General features: G+C 52.8%; 1 long non-coding RNA gene across 1 annotated transcript; it reads right to left on the bottom strand.

Annotated features, from left to right (window-relative positions):
* Positions 1-404: 404 nt before the first annotated feature.
* Positions 405-2,403, bottom strand: LOC139032223 (uncharacterized). The gene is made up of 2 exons (XR_011484747.1): positions 2,350-2,403; positions 405-1,590 (listed from the first exon to the last, which is right to left on the bottom strand). It is a non-coding gene; the product is annotated as an uncharacterized lncRNA (long non-coding RNA).
* Positions 2,404-10,662: the final 8,259 nt, after the last annotated feature.

Genomic DNA, 10,662 nt, shown 5'->3' on the forward strand with positions numbered 1-10,662 from the left:
TTAGCCTCCTAGTAAGTAAGACTCCTAGGGACCTGGAAAGAATATCAGAGTTCATCCAGCCTCCTTCAGTGACATACTCAAGGCCACGTAGCCAGTGAATGCAGCATGGATCAGTCAGTTCAGTTCTGTCTCTAGAATCATATCTGGTTGTCACTTACCTCCCCTTTGCCCCGCTGCTTGCGATCTGGTCTCAACTGTGTGGCCCTCGTTTGCTCGCTGGCCTGTTTCTCACTTCCCCGGTGCCTCATACAGTCCCCCAGGCCCCAGAGGCTCGTGTGTCTTGACCGATGGGCTGTACTTTCCTGGGTCCCAATGCTTCAGCTATTTGCAGGCATCTTCCTTTCCCTGTGTACCATTTCCTTTCTAGTTAATTGCTTTGTTCTGATACTTTAGAGGTAATTTTCCTGTTACTTTATTTTTACAGTTAACACCCTCCAATTAATTTCATAGCTCTTAAAAGTTCTCACATAAGATGCCCTGAGAACCCTCACAGTTTATCCGTTGCATGTGAAAACGATGTTTCCCGCACGCAGCCTGGTCATCCAGTCACTTGTACCACATCCAAGGCGCTTGGGTGTGTTTGTCACACTTAATGTTCACAATAGCCTTTTGAGAGTAGCCTCATTTTACAGAGAAGCTTCCCTGTAAAAGTGGCTCAGACGGTAAAGAATCTGCCTGCAATGCGGGAGACCTGGGTTCGATCCCTGGGTTGGGAAGATCCCAAGAGAAGGGATCCAGTATTCTGGATCCTCCACTCCAGTATTCTTGCCTGGAGAATCCCATGGACATAGGAGCCTGGTGGGCCACAGTCCATGGGGTCGCAAAGAGTCAGATACGACTGAGCAACTAAGCGCAGCACGGAGCCCTAGCGTGGGCAGAGCTGGGGTTGGAACCGCCGCCTCTTCCTCTGTTCTGAGCTCCTGGACTCTCACAGGCAGTGCTAGCGGTGAGCCCTGACTCCCAGGCACCCTTCTGACCTTTTTGGGTGGTCCCAGAGGGAATTCAGTGGTTATGCCATCCCTCACCCCCACCACCTGGTGATTCTCTGCTCATCCCTGGATCCTGCTCTGAGAAACTCCCCAAGCAGGTGGAAGGACATGAAACTCAAGGGCCAGGGTCTCAGCATCCGTGTGTGGATGAGAAAAAGACAGGGGCCGCGCCAGCCTCTTGGGGGGAGGGGAGGGGGGAAATGCCAGCATCAACGACATTTGCAAAGAAATAAGAAAATGACTTCACATTCTATTTTCCTGTCTCTCTCGGCACATCCCCCGGCACTATTTTATCTAGTAAATAGGAGGCCTACTTGTTATTCTCAATTATGACATTAATTCTCCCGGTGACCCTTGGCTGCTTACCTCCCTACCCGGAGCCGGTTTCTCCATCTATCACCACCCGCTCAAGGACAAAAAGATGTTCTCACAGGAAGGGAGTGCCCTGCGTCTGGAACAGACCTGGGCCCTCATTACCCAGCAGGTGCTGCAGGTAGGGGCACGGGGTGGCCAGCGAGGGGTGGACAGCATCTCTGCTCGAAGCGGTGGCTCTCACTTTCCGTCTCTCTCTCCTCTTGCCTCCTCACAGACTTCCTCCCTGCTGACTGGTTTTTTTTTTTTTTTTTTGTACTTGTTAGCTTCACAGTCTCTCCTGCCAACCTCCCTGTCCTGTTGGATTGTGGAATTTTCTCTCACCCCTTGCCCCCGTTCCCCCAGAGTTGGGGGAGGGGTGGCAACAAGTATCCAGCTGGGTACCAGCTTTCACCATCTTGTGGCTGGGTCGATATTACCTTCTTTATTTTTCCAGCCATCTCCCCTCCTTGGGGGGCAAGGTTGCCACGGGTAATTGGCCTCGAATTTGTTTACCTCCGTTCTCAAACGCTCCCTCTCCACCGCCCCCCCCCGCCCCAGTCTCTCCCTAGCCTCTCCCTCTGTCTCCTCCATCCCACCAGTGGCTCCTGAAGCCATCTGGAATCTCAGCTCCCCTCCCCCCTCACTTGTGAGCCAGAGAAGGCCAGTTTGAGCGTCGTGTGGGAGGCCCAAGCTTCCTTCCAGCACGGGCAACTGGATTCAGGAAACAGCTCGTCAGCGGCAAAGGAAAAACACAAATAATGAACTGCAGAGACCCGAGGCCGGGGATTGGCAAATATAGATGAAAGCAAGTCCCTGATGATAAATTCGAACGATTTTTGCTCTTGTTCAGAACCATGGACTAATTTTGAAATATCAGTCATTAGGAGAGAAAGGGTTCAAGAGGGGGCGGGAGCTGAGTCTGTGTCTACAGGAGATGGAGAACTTCGTGGCCTGGGAGGCTCTGAGCGCTCCATGTGCAAAGCCCCCACTTCCCCAACTAAGTTACCTCGAGCATCCTCTGTGAGGCAGGCAAGAAGCATCATCCTTTGTTGTTGTTTCTAATAAAGAAAGAAACTGAGTCTGAGAGAGAGAATTGGTTCTGTCTAGGATGGGCTTGGGCTCCCGCCTGGGTCTTTCTGCTGAACTAGGCGGGCCACCCCCCATTGGGAGACAGAGATTTCCTTAGCTTACAGAGGACTTCAGGTCAGATTTGTGACAAATCCTCTCTGAGATCCAGGGTGACAGCCAAGATAATTAATAACCCCAAAGATCAGGCGCTGATGCTTCAGAGCTGTGGCCAGAGCAGGTCCAGAGGGTCCCAAAGGCCCAAGGAGGCCAGAGTGGCCAGGACAGAAGAGCCAGGGGCCTCAGGGAGCCGGAGGCAGCAGCTACATGCCTTCTGGGGTGGAAGCAACTGGCTCACACCACCAGGTGTCCCAGCTGCCCCTCAGCGCTGCTCCAACCAGCACCCGATGTGGACCCAGCACGTAGTTCTTCCCTAGAACCCAAGCCTGCAGTGTGCAGCTTCCTGTCCTTGCTCTCACCAGCCTGGGAGGCAGGAAGGAGTGTGACTCAGGCTTAGGTCATTCAGCTTGCTGGCCTCTCTGTTTCTGTATCTGTGAGTTGGGGACAGTTCTAGAAACTGTTGCTTCAGAACTTTGGGCAGAGCAGACAAGCCTTGTCCAGAGCTTGACCTAGAGCCCGGCCTGAGGCTACTGCTTCTCAGTTCCATCCATCCCAGCTCTTGTCTTGTGAGAAATGTGACCCCCGGGCAGTAAGATGAGTTATAGTACCATGTAGACAAGTGTCTGTTCGTCTGGATGGAGCGGGGCGGCTGCAGCCACAACTGCCCTCCCCACCCCAGGGCCCTCTCCAGAAACAGCCTTGGGGCCACACAGAACATAGCGTTCTTTCCTGGGGTCATGACAGCAGAGATGGAACTGCCTGGCTCATTCACCTGCTGGGCCCACCTCGCACCACCTCAACTGGAACAGGGCATGGCAGCATAAGGGCCACAGGTTGCCTTGCTCACAGAGACCTCAGGGGTCCTTGGGGTCAGCACACTGTCTCCTAAGGGGCCCCTCTCGCTTGAGCCCAGCCCATGTTTGGAAGACAGCCTCGCCCCTTGATGCCAGGTTGCCCCTTTGCCCCTGGGCGTGTCCCTGTTGATGGAGCCCACATCACCCAGGTGGACTTGGGGTCAGGCCAGGCACAGGAATGAGGGAGAAAGATTGGATCAAGAGCCTCCCCTTCCCTTCCTCTGGCCAACTCCCCCATGCATCTCACGGGAAGCTAGCTACACGTCTGATTTTCAGATCCTTCAGCAGCAAGGCTGCCATGGCATCGATCAGGCCTCACAGTCTCACTTTGGAGAGGATGCAGGGGTGGGGGTAGGGACCAGGCAGCGGAGAGGGGAGGAGATGGTAGCTTTGCAGGGACCATCACAGTGGTGGTTCCTCTGGTCTCTGGCCGGGACACTCTCCCATCAAAGGGTGGAGTCCCTGGGCTGCCTGTATCAGTTACCTGGGGGTGCTTGTTCAACATGCAGGTTCCAGGGCTCCACCTCAGTCCTGCTGGGTGAGAATCACTGGGGCAGTGCTATCAAACTGACCTTTCAAGCGACAGCTCCAGAGATTGTCTTGATTCAAAATATTTGAGAGTTACCCACTACCCTGAGACTGAAATGTCATGCTTCTGGGTTTAGGACCCCCTCTTAACTCCCTCCTCCCCTACCCGAGACCGCCTGGGTTTGAGTCCCGTCTTTGCCACTTACAAGCCGTGGGGATTTGGCCAAGCATTTCACACCCCTACTTCAGTTGCCCCATCCATGAAATGGCAGCGAAGCAGAACCCACCATCTCTTCAGCCTCCCCCAGCCCTGCTTCCAAAGGGATGGACAGCATCTTGCCTTGTGGCTTCCCAAGAGCAACTCAGATGGGAGCCATCACAGATGAGAGCCTGTCCCTGGCTTGTCCCCATCCCCGGGTCCTGGGGTCGGGATTTGTCAGGAGTGGAATGGTTCTGAGTCAGACACACACGAACCTTCTAGTTCCCTTGTCACCACTTCCAGCTGTGTGATCCCAGGCAAGTCCATTCTCAGTGCGGGCTCAGAGCTCTCCCAGACAGGCAAGCCCCTGTTTGCACACAGTAAGGATGTAGGTGATCAACTTACAAATAAATCAATGAAACTAAGTGACTGAAAATACCGATAACCATTGTAAAGGCAAGAAAAAGGGGGGTGCTGATAAAGAGGGACAGTCTGGAGGTTGGGGGTTGCTTCCCTGGTGGCCCAGCATTTGTGTGGAGACCTGAATGCCAAGCTACTGGCCTGATATGAATGGTGGCTGAGCCTTCCAGGCAGAGAGCACAGCAATTGCAAAGGCCGGAGGGCAGGAATGGGCATGGTGAGCTAAGGCCACAGAGATGGCTGATGTGGCAGGAGCATCTGAGGGAGGGGCAGCGGGGGAGGGGTTAGAGAGGTCTGCAGCAGGCAGACCTTGCAGGGTCGATGAGTTTATTCCAAGTGCTATGGGAAGCTCATCCCCGCCAGGAGAAGTGAATGGGGTAAGGGCAGGCTCCAGCCAGCATGGTGCTAGAGGGGTGTTCTCTGGCCCTCACTCTGTGACAGCCCATATAGTAGCTTGTGGCCTCAGATCCTATAAGGGATTTAAAACTGTTCCCAAGTCCGGGCACTGGGATCCCATTAGAAGACATCAGGATGTGTTTGTTTGGATCACTGGCTTCTCCCTGCTTTCCTGCCATGGACAGGAGAGAATATCCCTCCTCTCCTCTGTTTTCTCAAACCTTACATCCAGCCAGAGCTTTTAAGAGCAGCTCTTTTCAGAGATCCTTGAATCCACGTGGTGCCCCGGGGAAGAACAGAGCCTGGTCATTTTGGGGCTCTGGCCTCGGTGGGGCTTGGTGTCTGCGCTGGTGAAAGCCTGGTTGCCCCTCCTTGGAGGATGGATGGACTGGCCATCTGCCCGAGGGGTGTGCCACCCCCCCCTCTGGGGGCCTGACTCTGGGGACGGGAGTGGGCTGCAGGGAGAAGGAGCAGGAAGGAAGGAGGCAGCGGGAGCGCGGGGAGGGAGGGCGACTGTTGCTATGGAAGGAGCTGCAAGGTATTCTGGGATCAGAATTCTCAGTGCAGAGGACTGGGTGGAGGGAGGCGGGTGTGGAGGGCTGGGGAAGGTGATGGGGAAGCCAGTGTCTTTCCTTTGTCCTTGGCATGTTCCTGCATCCCCACAGATGGAGAGGTCCCCTCACGCCCCCGGAGCTGGCCCCCAGCAGTCCCCTCCCTGTCCTGCCTGTCTGCCTCATGTACAGAAGGCAGAGTGGCCCCTTCCAGGAGGCCTGTTTACCAGCACGACAACGGCAAATTAGTGCTCTTAAAAGGCATTCAGTGTTTATCCCGGCAAACAAGCTCACTGCAAAGGGGGCCTGTGATGCCTTCTCCCTGGAATCTGCTGAAACGAGGTTTGCTGTGCTTCTTAATCGACTTCCTTCCACCCACCACATTAAATGCGTTTAATCTACTCTTTGCAAATGGCTAATTTTGAAAATCCGCTTATCAAAATTAGGTCCTCAACATCCATATTTATTTACTTTCCATTTTTATAACCTTTTTTTCCCCATGTGTATGACTGAATTCTGTTTTCCATGGTCTGGCTCTCACAGGTCTGGGGGGCAGGGGTGGGGTGGGCGATGACCAGCATAGGAGCAAATTGGAAATGGGCACTTGAAGAGACAGAAGGGGTGGGTTTAGGAATTCGCTTCCGGGATCAGAAGGCTGCAGTCTCCTGTGTGGGGCACCCTCTCTGGGAAATTACAAAAAGCCGAGACTTGAGTAGAACCGGGTTGAAAAGATGAGAATATCTTGACAGGTCCTAGCACTTGGAGCACACCTCTGTTCTACCAAGGGAACCAGCAGCCATGGCAGAAATATGCAAGAAAGGGATTCCGACCAACCACTGTTCCCAGTGCCCGCTGAGTGCCAGGATCCATGTCAAGTGTTGTATGGATATCGTGCCCAGCGCTCTCGGCAGCACTGCTGGTGAGGGGGAGCCCAGTTTACAGAGGAGAAAATGCGCCATGACTCAAACCCAGGTCCGTGTCCACACTGCACTCTCCTCCCCTTTCCATCATATTGTCAAGTGTGCCAGGGATGGTTTATTCACTTCAGTGAGCAGGAAGCACATGTGTGTTGGTGCAAGATAGATGCGAGAAACACAGACCCGAGGGAGAGCTTCTTTGGGACAACATCTAGAGCAAAAACCTGAATTTTATTTTATTTCATTTCCTTTGGACAATGACTGGGCAACTCCTATGTGCCAAGTGATGTTATGGATGGAAGGATCCCGAGATGGAAGGATGAATCAGATATATTTCTAGCCACAGGAAGCTCACATTTAGTGGGCTAAAAGAAAGGCTCAGAACAACAGAGTATTAACACATACATAGGAGATAATTTTATTCACTCAGAGAACAGCTAAGTTATTTTGTAGCCACCTTCTCTGGCAAAATAATTGGAGATTTTCAGATCTGACAGGAAGTTCTGAAGCATCAGGTATTACACCTTGGTGGTTGAGGTTAGGACTGAATTGTCAGCAGGCTTGAGCTCAAGCTGCCATTCTGCCACCTTCACCATGACCTTGGGCAAGTCCCAGCCTCAGTATCCTCATCTGTGGACTAGGGGGTTATGGTACATGACATAACATCTACCCAGACGGTTGTACTGATTTAAATGAATGCTGCCTGTGGTGTTTCAGTGCAGTATCCAACAAGGGCATACACCTAATAACTAAATAGTAAGCATTATTACATGTAATAATTTTCTCATTCAAACTCAGGAAATAAAGTGTGAAGGTAGGGAAATAAACATTGATCAACAGTTGCCCAACATCGTAAGTGTGTTTACAAAGTGCCTGGAAAGTGAATTAAACTGTCAGGGTCTCTGCAGACCCTGAGGCCAGGTGCTGGGTGAACGGTGAGGTGGATCAATGATTCATCCATGGTCGAGACCCTCCCTTGTTACTCTCCCACTTCTTTCCCCTCTCTACTTCCTGCCTCTCTCTGGAATTGAACGTTGCTAGTAGGATGTGCCAAAGTAATTTCCTTCGCACTTCTGAGTAGCCTGCACTTGATCACCCCAGTTCACCCACCTAAGGGTAGGAACTACCTGCTCTTAATGAAGATGAAGTCTCCTCAAGCCCGGTGTTAGGGCACATCTGCAAGAAGGGAAAGAGAGGCAGTGTGTGTGTGTGTGTGTGTGTGTGTGTGTGCGTGTGTGTGTGTCGAGGCAAGTAGAGAGCACGAGGTTGTGTTTGCAAGGAGACACCTGTGGGTGTAGGTGTGGAGATTTGTGAATGAACCAGTACATGTGTACACAGAAATGGGGCTTGTGGAAGGGGAAATGACCTGGAAGGAGGGCAACATTCAGTAAAACTAATTCTTGCAACACCCACCATGGACCAGGAGCCCTCCCACCTGAGTGTGCCTGGTACCACCGAGTACCATGAGTGGAAGCAAGCTCATGCAGACATGCTACGGTTCTCCATGGTGTGGTCTATAGAGAGAAACTGCAGGACCAAGGGTTGGAGACATGAGAAGGTAGAAGGCTAGACCATCAGGCCGTGACGAAGTATGCAGGGAGGATGGCAGCACATCATCTGCAGAGACAAGAAGCTAGTATTTGGGTTATGAACTGGCTCCAGAGGTGGGCAAGGTAGAAGGTGGGGAGCAGAGGGCTGTGTGGACACCAGAGCGGATGACCCAGCTCAAGCGATTCGGAGAGCAGTGTTGGGTTGCCCTTGCCATGGTTCTGATCCATCAGGGTGAGTGGACAGTGGCCGGAGGCCATGGAGGGAGAGCAAGTTGCCAGCCTAGAAAGAAGATGACGGCTCTGCCCTGGCGCTGAGGAGGCGGGTGGGACTCGGGAAGGGGTGGGGTGGAGGGAAGGCGAGGATCGGCAGTGACAGAGCTGCACAAATACCAGGTATTTATAGTATTATCTGTTGATTTTGAAAGCTGAGTCAAGCTGCATTTAAAATATGAGATTACACACTGGAGGAAAGAATCAGGTCCCTTATTAGAAGAAAACAGAAAAGCTGCAGAAGGAAGGTCTCCAAGTGGGGGATGCACAGCCAGGGACAAAACTCTCTGGCTGGGGCCCCTCTTCCCAAATTTCACATCCCCCTTGAGAAGTAGTTAGCAATTCTGTCCCTACGATCATGGGGATCTCCTGAGATAAGACTTCTTGTTCTAAAACCCTGGCTTATGCAGAACAAAATCCTACCCTAGGTTACTTTAGCACAAATGAGCAAGGCGGAAATTTTTAAAAAAATTTCTGTGCACATGCACACCCCTGCCTCTCACTTGAGGCTCTGGGAGCACTGAGGACATATCTCCCTGATTCATTCCACTTCTTTGTCTTTCTTGCTTGTGATGGGTAGAAAACCCAACCCAATCTGATTTATGCAAAAAAGGAAAAGTTTTGGTTCTCATAACGGTACAGTTGGACCGGGGGCTTCAGGTATAGCTGGATCAAGGACTCAATAGGGTCTTGAGGACCCAGTTTCTCTCTCTCTCTCTCTCTACTTGGGGTCTGGCTTCAATCTCCTGCTCTGCCTGGGGCCCTCAGGAGACCTGGACTTCCCTCTGTGGCAGCAAGATGGCTGTTGTACCTCGTGTTCCCATACCTTTGGGGACACTTCAGAAGGAAGATCTAGTTGGTCTTGAATGTCATTGGCTAGAACTGGACCGAATATCCCCCCACCTCCATTTTTAAGAATGAGGTATCCTTTTGCAGGCCAACCACCATGCCTGGTATATGGAATGAACTGGTTGGCTGGGATACCGACACTGCTCACCCTTGGAGTTCATGCGAGACGAATGAACCGTCACTGACCAGTCAAACCTCACAAGTCCTCTATGGTCACCCCAGGGTGCTGGCCATGGGAAAGGCCACTGTCCCACAGCCCAGGGCATGTAGCCTCTCTCTTTATCCTCTTCTCTCCTCTCCACTGCAGCTGGCAAATTAGGTGGGGTTTTGGGAACCCAGTTTGCATGCTACAACCCACATGCACTAAAGGGAAACTGGGAGCAGAGCAAAGAAAACACAAGAGATGGGGAAGCAGCCTTCTGCCTGCGGGGACCATTTGGCATTTCTTGGAGGCTCAGAATCCACCCTCTTCGTGGATATCATCCCAGATTCCCCTCTGTGTCTGGGTAACTCAGGCACTCTCCTCTCATGGCAGAAGCAAAGGTACCAGGGCCCCCTTCCCAACTCCAGATGCAGCTTTCCCATCAGACACCCGCTCCTGGGACCCTGACTCTGGACCAGGTGTCTCAGGGATCGTGAGGACAACCTGTCCTGCCTCCTTTGTGGCTCTGGCACTTTTGGCAGCCAAGACATAGCCCTGACAAGATTTCAAGTTGTCTGCTGGGTTTCCTGCCTCTCATCTCACTTTTTGCTCACCCCCAGGCCTGGTCCCTCCACCTCCTCCTGACTTGGGCAGGCCCTGACAGCCATCCAACAATTCCCTTTGATGTGCATGGGCCTCGGCACCCTCCTGCTGCGGTCCCAGGCTTCAAGTTTCTGTTGAGCCTTGGAGCCAGACCTGGTCTAAGGGGAGACCACCCCCAGCCCCAGAGGGGAGAGGATTTCACAAATGCCTTGCTCAGTCACTGGCTCTGGCTCCCAGCCAGACTCCTGTGGAGGCGGCCTTCGCAGCCAGGGTTGGAAGCGCCCCTGCTAAGGGGCTTCCCCTCTCTGGAACTTCCTGGTAGACCTTGGTTCTCCTTGGAGCAGTGCACTCATCCCTGAGTCACTGGTGGGCCCCTGGCACGTTGCTCAGTGAATGAGCTCACACACACTGAAGTTTTGATCACTGTGTTTACCTCCCACTCACCCACCTCTGCACTACCCGGATCTCTTCTCTTGCCCTCAGGGTGTCTTTCCTCTCCCAGCCTCCACAGCCAGGCATGAGTCACTTGCTGCAGAACCAGACATTCAGGCTGCACAGGCTCAGAGCCACTGGCTCAGGTATGGTGGAGGGAGATGTTGCTGGATATAGAGTTTCGTGTTGGCTGAGGCTGGGGGAGAAGGGAGATGGGAGTGGTTGAGATCCCATGCTGCAGGAGCCGCGTGTGTCTCCCTTTCATCCCGGCAGCCCCTCCTTTTCTGTTTTCCTTCAGGAGGACTACCAGCTGGCCAAATGGCAGCTGAATCACCCTGAGTGGTCTCTGTAGTTGCCAATGGTCATGCATGGCCAGTGGTCAGTTCATCCCCCATCAGTGCTCTGGATAGGAATGACGCTTGT

The sequence above is a fragment of the Odocoileus virginianus genome, chromosome 3 (assembly GCF_023699985.2).
Source record: "Odocoileus virginianus isolate 20LAN1187 ecotype Illinois chromosome 3, Ovbor_1.2, whole genome shotgun sequence".
In the NCBI taxonomy this organism is placed as follows: Eukaryota; Metazoa; Chordata; class Mammalia; order Artiodactyla; family Cervidae; genus Odocoileus; species Odocoileus virginianus.